We start from the raw sequence: 9,310 nt of genomic DNA on the forward strand, positions 1-9,310 counted from the left end.
GAGGTCCAGAGAGGATGGTCAAGGTCACACGGTAAACTATTGGTTAAAGAGGGGTAGATTCCAGCTGTCCTTGACTCTGCAGTGGGGCCGTGACCAGAGGGATGAAGTTCGGCCCTTGGAGGTGGGGGCGGATGCAAAAATCTTTGAAGTTTCTTCTGCTTCTTTCCCTTCTTGAATGACAATTTTCCAGACGCAGCAGTGGGGGCAGCAATGAGTTTACTTGAAGGCTTAGGCAGCCAGCAGAAAGGAAGGCGTCATCTGGCAGGAACAATGGGAGTGCATCTTTTCCAACTTGGGGGTACCTTGCTGCCCACCCGAGCAGAAGGTGCTGTGGATCCTGGAGCCCCCAGGACCCCAGAGCAGGGATGTGTGGGTAGACCGGGGCTGCAGAGTGCTGGGAGCTGGGGGAAGGGCTTGCGCTGTGGGCCTAGCTGTTTGGGAAGGGTATTGTTCTTTTGTTGCTGACCAAGCCCCAGCCCACGTGCAGAGCTTGGCTAGAAATCTACAACTGGCCTGGTTGACTGGGTCATTCGTTTCCCAAGCCCCACAGTTCTTCCCATTCCACCCAGCTCACCATCTTGGCAAAGCCCCAGCGACCTGCTGGGTGGAGGCAAACAGCGGTAATCATGTACTGGGTCTGCAGTAAGCAGAGAACAATTCATACTTTATCTCAATACATGATAATCTTTGTAAAGATCCTGTGAGGTGAGTTGTTATCCCCATTTCACAGATGGGGAAACAAATTTATCAAAGTTGTTTGACTTGCCCAGGGTCGAAGAGCAAAAGGATTCAAACCCAGACTTATCTAACAGAAAAGCCTGGGATCCTGCCCCACCTGACTCTCGGACTCCTACCAGGGGGCTTCCTGCCATCCCACCCTCCCAACTAGCCCAGAACATGGGCTGCAGGCCATACCCCTCTTCCCTTTCTGCAGTTTCCTGGGCCCTGGCTGTCCTTTGGCTGCCTCTTGGCCCACAGAGTCTCTGTCCTTGCTCAGCATAGCTTCCCTGCCATGTGGCCCTGCACCAGGCTCTTGGCCCTGAGGCCAAGCTGGGGTTGCCATGGCGATGCCCTACCCCAGGACTGCCTTGCAGGCCCCACAAGCCACTGGAATATCTCCAAAACCCACCCTTCGGGCCAACATCCAAACCGCCTCTCCCAGAAGGCCACTCTCATCACGAGCAACAGGAAAATTTTTTTCAGATCTCACCCTGACTTTCAGTTTGGAAAACAAATGGCCACCATTGCGAAGCCCCCATGAGCCTTTTATTTCCCCTTTTCCCTCCCGTACTGTCTTCTCTTCTCTCTGCCCAACATCATGTGGTGGTTACAGGCACAGACAGAGCCTGAGCTCACATTTCAGTTCTTCCACTTCCCAGACATTTGACCTTGGACTCATCCTTGGGGCTTGATTTCCTGTCCTTCATCAGGATGATAATAATCATATCTATGTCCTTGACTTTTCTGCAAATTAAAGAGACTTACTGAATCCGATTCGGTGCCACCTTCTCAGTAAGGCCTTACCCACCCTCTCTACTTAAAATTACAAACCTATCCCCACTTCGTACCCCCAACCCCCTTCCCGTCTTTATTTTTTCCTCCGTAGCACATACCACCATCTCATATACCAGTTCACCAATTTCCTTTGGTTGTTGACTATTTTCCCTCCTCTAGAATGTAAGGCCAGGGTTTCGTTTTTGTTTTTGTTTTTGTTTTTGTTTTTGTTTTTTAATCTGTTCCCATGGCTCTGTCCCTTGTGTCTAAACAGTGCCTGGCACACAGAGGGCGCTCAGAAAATATTTGTTGAATAAATGGATGAATGGGGACAGGCCAATGGCACAGGCAGTTTTCACAGGGTGTGATTATGAGACACCCAGTGTTTTGCCAGGTGGATAAAGCACCTGGCATGAGGCCTGGCCCGCGGTTAGCGCTTGAGGTTGGCTGATGCTATTGTCTTGTTCCTTTCACTTTCCTCCACCCACACTCATACCTTGGGCCTCCCAGGGACGCCCTTGAGAAGCTCTGTGGGGAGCCCACAGAGGAAAGCCCCAGCTGAGGCAGCATCCTGACCTGGGAGCCGGCCACTCCAGCTTCTGACCCATCCCGTGGGGACAATCCCTGGCTGTCAGGCCATCCCTTCCCTCCTCTCACCCACGAGGTCGAGTCGGGACAGAACACAGGAACAGTGGCCTCAGGTCACCCTCTCACTGCCCAGTCAGGCTGCTCTGCCCAGGGCTGAGGCAGGAAGGAGTCCCAGCAAAGGTCAGAGGCTATGCAGGCAACTCAGGGCAGGTGGCTTGGGGGCCTAAGTGCTGCCCTATCTTGCTGGGGTCCCTCTGCAGAAGGCACACTTCCGGGCCACCTCCTCCACAGGGCCACTTTCACTTTCTGTTTCCTCCACAGAAGCAGGAACAGCCAGGCCAGGGGCTCCAGGATCAGCTCACAGAAGTAAGGTGAGGGTTGGGAGGCAGTGTCAGAAAGATTGGCCCTTGAGGGCCCTCTGGGCATGGGGAGAAAGGGCCTCAGCAGCTTTCTGCACTCCCCTCCACCCTTCAACTAATGACAGCCCTTTATATTTCCTCAGTAGAGCTAAGGACCGAAGCACCATCCTGGTTATTTTATTGGAACCTCACTCTAAGACAGGGGGCATGGAGAAGACAGGAGTTAAATGAAAGCACAAACGTCTCCAGCTCAGAGGTGACCGGAGCCACGGAGCCAGGATTCAAACACTTTGTAGTGTTTCCATTTTGCCAGATTTCCCCCACTGTTCCCAGAGGCCCACCTTTGGGTCGGGGAGCCCTGCTCAATCTCTGTCCACCTGGGAGGAAGGAAGCAGTCACGGGGCTTGGCAGGACCTGGAGTGGATACATGGCTGGCACCTCTGAGACACCCTTAAGGAAAAGAACTCTCTACTTCTGGTTTCTCCCACAGAGCCAAGTGTGTCTGAGGAGCTGGCATGGAGAGGAAGTAACATCTGGGAGGAGACTCAGAGCTGTCCTGGGAGAGAGGTGGTGTTTCTTCTCATTTTTCTCGATAAATAACTGGCCTAAAGACACAGAGCTAGTAGTGGACAGGGCAGGAATTCTCAGCCAGGTCTGGATCACTCCGAAGCCTTCCTGCTGGTTACTGGGGCCATGGCTTTCCCCATCGCAAGTCCATGGACTCGCACACAAACACTCTACCCAGGCCCGTGTCTGTCCTTGCTGTGCCTCCCCAAGGCTGCCCTTTGAAGCCTCGTGTTCCCTTTCAGTCCTGCCCCTCCTTTGTGCAGTCACATATTAAATGCTACCGAGTGCCACTATGTCCTAGGCCTTATTCTAGGTACTGGGGACACAGCAGGATCATACAAAACAACAAGTCATCACTGTCAAGAAGCTTTTATGGAGGGAGGGGAGTGGACAGACAAAAAAGAGTCAACAAAATATATATATATGAACACAGGTAGCAGTAAATGCTGTGAAGGACATAAAGCAGAACTACTACGTGGAGAAGGACTGGCAGGAGGACAGCCTCACTGAGGAGGTGACATTTAAGCTGTGATCAGAGTCAGCAGTGCAAAGATGGGGGTGGCACGAAGGCTCCGCAGTGGAAACAAGCCCAACGCAGGGCTGAGTCCCTGGGACAGCCCCTATTCACACGTGTTGTCCTGGTGTCATTTTCAATAGTTCCTCCCTTCCCGGTCAAGAGTGGCCCGTTTGGAAGATGTTACTGACGCCGAGGCAGGAAGCCATTAGAAGAAATCATGTGATTGATGTCTTGAAAAGATCTCACTGGCTGTTTCCTAAAGAATAAATTAAGGGGGCACGAGGGCGGAGGAGCCAGGCCGGCAGGCAACTGTAGCCACCCAGGCATTCCGGGGTGTCCCCTTTCACTGGATTCCAGCGATGGCGATAAGGAGTGGAGAGGAGCGTTTGTGAAGGACCCCAAGGACCACCCCTTTCCACCCCCAGATTCAGGCCCCTGAGCCAGCCCTGGACATTTCTGAGAGGACTCTCAGAGCCAAGGGACCTCTCCTCATATTTCTTTTGTCAGTAGGAAGGGCCACCTGTATCCAGCCCCTCCCAGGCTGGCTAGCCCAGCACCAGCCAGAGCCCACCCTGCCTCTCCGCAGAAGGCTGGCTGGCAAAGCCTGCTGCGTGACCTTGGGCTGCAAAGTCAAAGTGAGTCACTTCCTCCCTAGGGCCTCCCCCTGAGCAGGCAGCTGGCGTTGCTCCCTGCCCCCATCTTATGGGCCTGGGGCTGGCGCTGGCACAACAGACCACAAACACGCTCCGCTCTGAATGCTAAGTGCCCGCCCCGAGGCTCATTTGTCACCGGCTGCTGACTCAGCACTTCTGGAGAAGGCTTTTTCCTGTGCCTTAGAGAGGGAGGCTGGGAAATGAGGAGGACCTAGCTCTTCCTTCCCTTCCCTCCGGGATGTGTGTGTGGGGGGTGTCAGTGTGTGGGTGCTGTCATGTTAGTGTGTCTATGCATATGTGAGTCTGAGTGTCACTGGGTCTGTGTGTGCCTCTGATGTGTGTCAACATGGTGTGCATTTCTGGGTCTGTGTGTCTTTTATGTGTGTGTTTATGTGTGTGCCTGTCCTGTGGGTCTTTGTATATGTCAGTCAGTATCTGTGTTGGCTTCTCTACCTTTATGTGTGGTATATCTGTGTGCTGTCTATCTGTGTGTGTGTAGCATATCTGCATAAGTTGTATGTGTCTGTCTATGGCACATTCGTGTGCGTGTGTGTGTGTGTCATGTGCGTATCTAGGTAAGTGAGTGTGTTCTTCACCATCACATTGCAGGCCTGTCCCCTCCTCTCTTCCTCCATCTTACATTCTCCCCTCAGACATTACCTTACTCCCAGAGCGACTCTCACCTTCTCTCCCCGGTCTCTCAGCTCTCACCCACGCCTTCTGCCTCCAGTCTAAACACAGGACCTCAGGGATTAAAAGCACAGGCTCTGCAATCAGGCAGATCTAGGTTTCAGCCTTAGCTCTGCACTTGCCAGCTGAGTGACCTTGATTGAGATACTTACCTTTTCTGAACCTCAGTTTCCTCATTTATAAAACAGAAGTGATCATATCTCCCTAATAAAGATAATCTCATGATGGAGCCTGGTGTATTGCAAAGGGTGCCTGTTATTTCTCCTTAAAGCAATAGGCCTAGTGTCAGGCACACAGCCAGGGTCTAATGAACAGCACTCAAGAACAAAAGCACTGAGCTGTAGTCTCCTTGGCTGCTGGAGAAGGGAGGGGTGTGGGAGAGATGACCTGGATTGGGAGCTGGGCAGAGAAGCTGTTTGCATGACAGCTACTGCAAAGTAAAGACAAGTGGTGACCTGATTTAGTGCTGCCTTAAGCAGCCAAGGAAGCAAGGAAGGAAGTTGCAGGCAAGGGGTTTGGAGCTGCTCTCCATGTCCTTCCCTTCCCCAGACCAAGTGCTTCCTGACACCCCCAGCTCCAGCGAGGGCCCCAGGGGAGCAACACAACTCTTGCTCACACGCACCACCCCCGGAACAGCCCTCATGATTTGTCCTGGGAGATCACTCACATCTACCTGTCTAGATCTTCTTAACAACCCTGTGAAAGATATTCTTAGCATTCCCATTTTGCAGCTGGGAAAACCGAGGCTCCAGAAGGTTAAGTTCCAGGGTCACGGGGTGTCAGGTGGCAGAGAGAACCCGGGCATTCCAACTTCCTGTCCAGTAATTCCTGAACGTCTACACCACCTGACCTCTGCCTGCACACACACATATGCACCAGCACGCACCCTGGTGGGCCCTCCCTCCCTGCCCACGGGCAGGGGTCCCACGCACGCTGGCACCACACCCTCCCTAGTACCAGCTCTTGGAGCAAATTCTTCCCAGATTCTGCCAAGCCCTCCTCCCCTTTGTTAAAGTTAGGACTTTCTTCAGAAGGGTTAATGTCTATCATCTCAGGTACTATAATATGACTTCTTACTCCAACCTTTTGCTGTGTTTACCAGGAGACAGGCAAACCAGCTTGGGATAGGAACACAGGAACTTCCCCAGCTGGTAGAGGGGCCTGGGGCAAGCAGTCTGCACTTCAGAGTTGATACCTAGTCTCAGTTTTAGATTTAGAGAGTAGCGGGTGGAGCCAACTGTAGGGAGAATCACGGATCCAGTTCATGACCTTGCTGTAGCCAGCTGTGTGGCCCTGGGCAAGTCACTACCCTTCGCTGGGCCTGAGTGTCCACATCTATGAAATGAGAGAGATTGCTCTCAGGTTCCTTCCAGCTCACACAGTCCCAGATGCTTCTAGGCCTCAGTCATGGCTAGGTCTATGCTATCAGATGCTACCAAAAACTGAGACATCAGGGAAGACTCTGCTACCACCAGGCTCTGTCCCAGCTCTCCCTGGGAAAACCAGCAGACAACCAGTTATGTAGACAGAATGAGGGGTCTGGAGATGAGATTCAGAAAAAGCCCAAAGTAGAAAGAGGCACCAGAGAGCTTCTTTCATTCCTGATTGGCCCTTCCTACTCCAGGGAATCCAGCACCAAGCTGGAAACAGGACACTGGGTTCTCTGTTCAGCTTAGGCCTAGATCTACAGGTGAGGCCAGGAGTCGTTTCTGTTTTGGGGGCCTGTGACTCTTGGAGAGAAAAGAGGTGATAAGCATCTTTGGCCTTCCTGATACACAGGGTTATCCAAGCACAAGGTGAGGCCCGTTGAAAAGCAGACATGCCCATTTCTGTCCAGACATAGTCGGGCGGGCAGTGGGTGGCTACAGCCTGTCCTTACATGGGGCTGAAAGAGCCCAGCCACTCAGTGACTCACTCACTTACCCAGCCGGCTGAAACCCAGGCTCCACCCTTCCCTTCTCCTGCTACCCACAAAAGCCCCTTAACATAGCATTCTTGTCACGCTGAGACTAATGTAGAGAAGGACATTTCCAAAAGTTCAGGATGACAACAGGGAAATAAACAGAAGGCCATGTGATCACTTAATTAACCAACTCTGGAACCACCTACCTCTGGGCTTTCTGGTGTGTGATTTTATTAACTCTTCATTGTTTAAGTTGCTTGAGTTATATATTTTATTCTTGCAGGGTTCTTGCGGCCCAAAGTGGCCCACCAGATATGAACTTGGTGGGCCTCCTGCGAGATTAATCTTATTTCAGACAACCTGCCAGGAACCGGCCTCTCGTACCTACCCTGGAGGACCCCAAGAGTCCAGGGGGATCAAAGGAAGTCTGGTTGGAACCTGATGTATGGATCAATGTATGGTGTATGGTGCACTAGTAAGGACAACATACAGGGAGGAGCTCGTCAGGAAAACTAGGGCCAACTTCCAGGTTTTAGGGGTTGAAGACCCCGCAGAGTGAAGAATCAACTGAGCGATGTTCTTTCTGAGTGTGGGCTGAGACCCATTAATGGGTCACAAAATCAATTTAGTGGATTACACCCAGAATATATTTTTAAAAAGAAATAGGATGGAAAAACATAAGCATAAGTTACAGATGGTAGAACTTTTGTTTCAGTGTATGTAAACGCTCATCTGAGTAACGGGTTGAGATGTGAAATGCACTTCTTACTGTAGGTCCTGGTTTTAAAAATTTGAAAGCCTCTTGCTCTGGAAAACAAAGAAGTAAAGCCCAGAGCATGCCCATTGTGCATGTGAGGGGCAGGAGTCTCTGTCCCAACATTTGATTCAAACATCCCCAAGAATGTCTGTAGGGGAACAAGTAACCTCTACTTTCCTAAGCATGGAATGAGCCATCCCTGTTAGGTCTGGAAGTGCTTCAACCCCTTTGCTGCTTTCTTTAGCAGGAGGGGAGGGATAGGGCTTTTACTGATTCTCCGCCCCCAGAATGTTTTCCTGTTTCCCAAGAACCTCAGGGCAAGTCGGTCAAGATTTTTGGAGAAAAAGTCAATTCTGAGCCTTTTCCAAGTGGCATGCACTACCGTGTCCCCATTTCCGATCCCAGAAACAGGCAGAGGGCAGAGGCCAGCCAAGGATGCCAGGAAAGGCAGGTTTGGCCCCTGGGGAAGTCTATCCTCAGAGGCCCTCCCCTCCCATTTCCACTATTTGGCAGACTCTTGAATGCAGTGGGGCGGAACAGAGAAAAAACTAGAAAGCTCGACTTCTGCCACCAGGGCCGGAAGCCCCTCTGTGGCCCCAGCCGGTGGTGGTTAGCCCCTGTTTGTCATTTTGCAAATCTGGTCTACCCACCTCCGGCGAAAACTCCCAGCATCACTCCAGGGGGCAATGACTAATTACAAAACACATTTTCTCTCTTTTCGTGCTGCCGCCCCGCCCACAGCGCCCCCGCCTATCCCGATGCGGCCAGCCCCGAACTAGACTCCCTCGCTAGACTGGCTTGAATGAACTCTTGGCCCAGCCCCTCCTCCCCAGTCTGCACCCTCGGGGTTCTTTCCTCCCCTCTCACTTTACTTTCGCTTTCTAGTCGCTCTCACTTCTCTGTCAGCTTCTTACCCTGGAGCTCAGAGCCCGGGCTCTTTCTCAAGGTGGGAGTCACTGCTGAAGCCGTGGGCTACACCCAATTAGTTAGATCTCGATTCAAGGACGACAGTCAACAAATATTTATCCAAGGCGTTTTGTTCCAGGCTTCAAGTATGCAGTGATAGCACAGGGCAAGTTTCCTGCACACACAGCTTCTGGAGGCCTGAGTGATACAGAGATGGAATCAAGTGATTAAAAACAGTGGGCCTGGGCTCTGCAGCTTAATGAATGGTGCTGGTGAGGCACATAAAATAGATGTATGTACACTGACCTGGAACAAGGTCCCTGGTAAAATGTTAGAATGAAAAAGACAAGTGGCAGGACAGTGTAGAAGATACTGTGGTTTGCTTGGTTTCCGGGACAAGTCACTTCCTCCCTCTCCTGTAGAAGCTACAGAGACATAGTCTCTGTGGTTTGAGGATGGAGATCTAGAGCTATGGCAGCCTTTTTGTTCCATGAGGAAAAGCCCTAGAGCTGGGGAATGGGGAAGGGGAGCAAATACTAAATGGCGCCTAAAGAGAAAAACCACACATCAAAAGACAGAAAAGAGACAGAGAACCAGGTCTGAGGGGACACTGAGTGAATGGATCAAACCTTAATTGAAGTCAACATTATATCTGGACCTCTGTAGTTACCGAGCCTTCAAATTCCATTTCGTCTGTTGGTTTAAGTCAATTTTTGCTAGGTTTTCTTTCACTTTAAAAAGAAGACTCATTATAAGGATATTTGTTGTAGCTTTGTTAATAAGTTAAATATTAGAAAAGCCAAGTTCCTTTTTTAAAGGATTAAAGAAGTGATGGTACTTCTAACCGTGATATACTAAGCAGCCAAAATTTAAAAA

The 9,310-nt window shown here is 51.1% G+C and overlaps 2 long non-coding RNA genes across 6 annotated transcripts; one reads left to right on the top strand and one right to left on the bottom strand.

Moving 5' to 3' along the window:
• Window positions 1-1,363: 1,363 nt before the first annotated feature.
• On the bottom strand, window positions 1,364-2,242 carry LOC111737885. Its single transcript, XR_002779605.1, has 2 exons — window positions 2,152-2,242; window positions 1,364-1,464 (listed from the first exon to the last, which is right to left on the bottom strand). It is a non-coding gene; the product is annotated as an uncharacterized LOC111737885 (long non-coding RNA).
• Window positions 1,920-5,383, top strand: LOC111737883. 5 transcript variants are annotated; one of them, XR_002779603.1, is made up of 4 exons: window positions 2,096-2,262; window positions 2,404-2,453; window positions 2,585-2,697; window positions 2,932-5,383. It is a non-coding gene; the product is annotated as an uncharacterized LOC111737883 (long non-coding RNA). The 5 variants fall into 5 exon arrangements; XR_002779599.1 differs by having other exon boundaries at window positions 1,920-2,262; window positions 2,588-5,383; XR_002779600.1 differs by having other exon boundaries at window positions 2,585-5,383.
• Window positions 5,384-9,310: the final 3,927 nt, after the last annotated feature.

This window comes from Pteropus vampyrus, unplaced genomic scaffold (assembly GCF_000151845.1).
Source record: "Pteropus vampyrus isolate Shadow unplaced genomic scaffold, Pvam_2.0 Scaffold32, whole genome shotgun sequence".
In the NCBI taxonomy this organism is placed as follows: domain Eukaryota; kingdom Metazoa; phylum Chordata; class Mammalia; order Chiroptera; family Pteropodidae; genus Pteropus; species Pteropus vampyrus.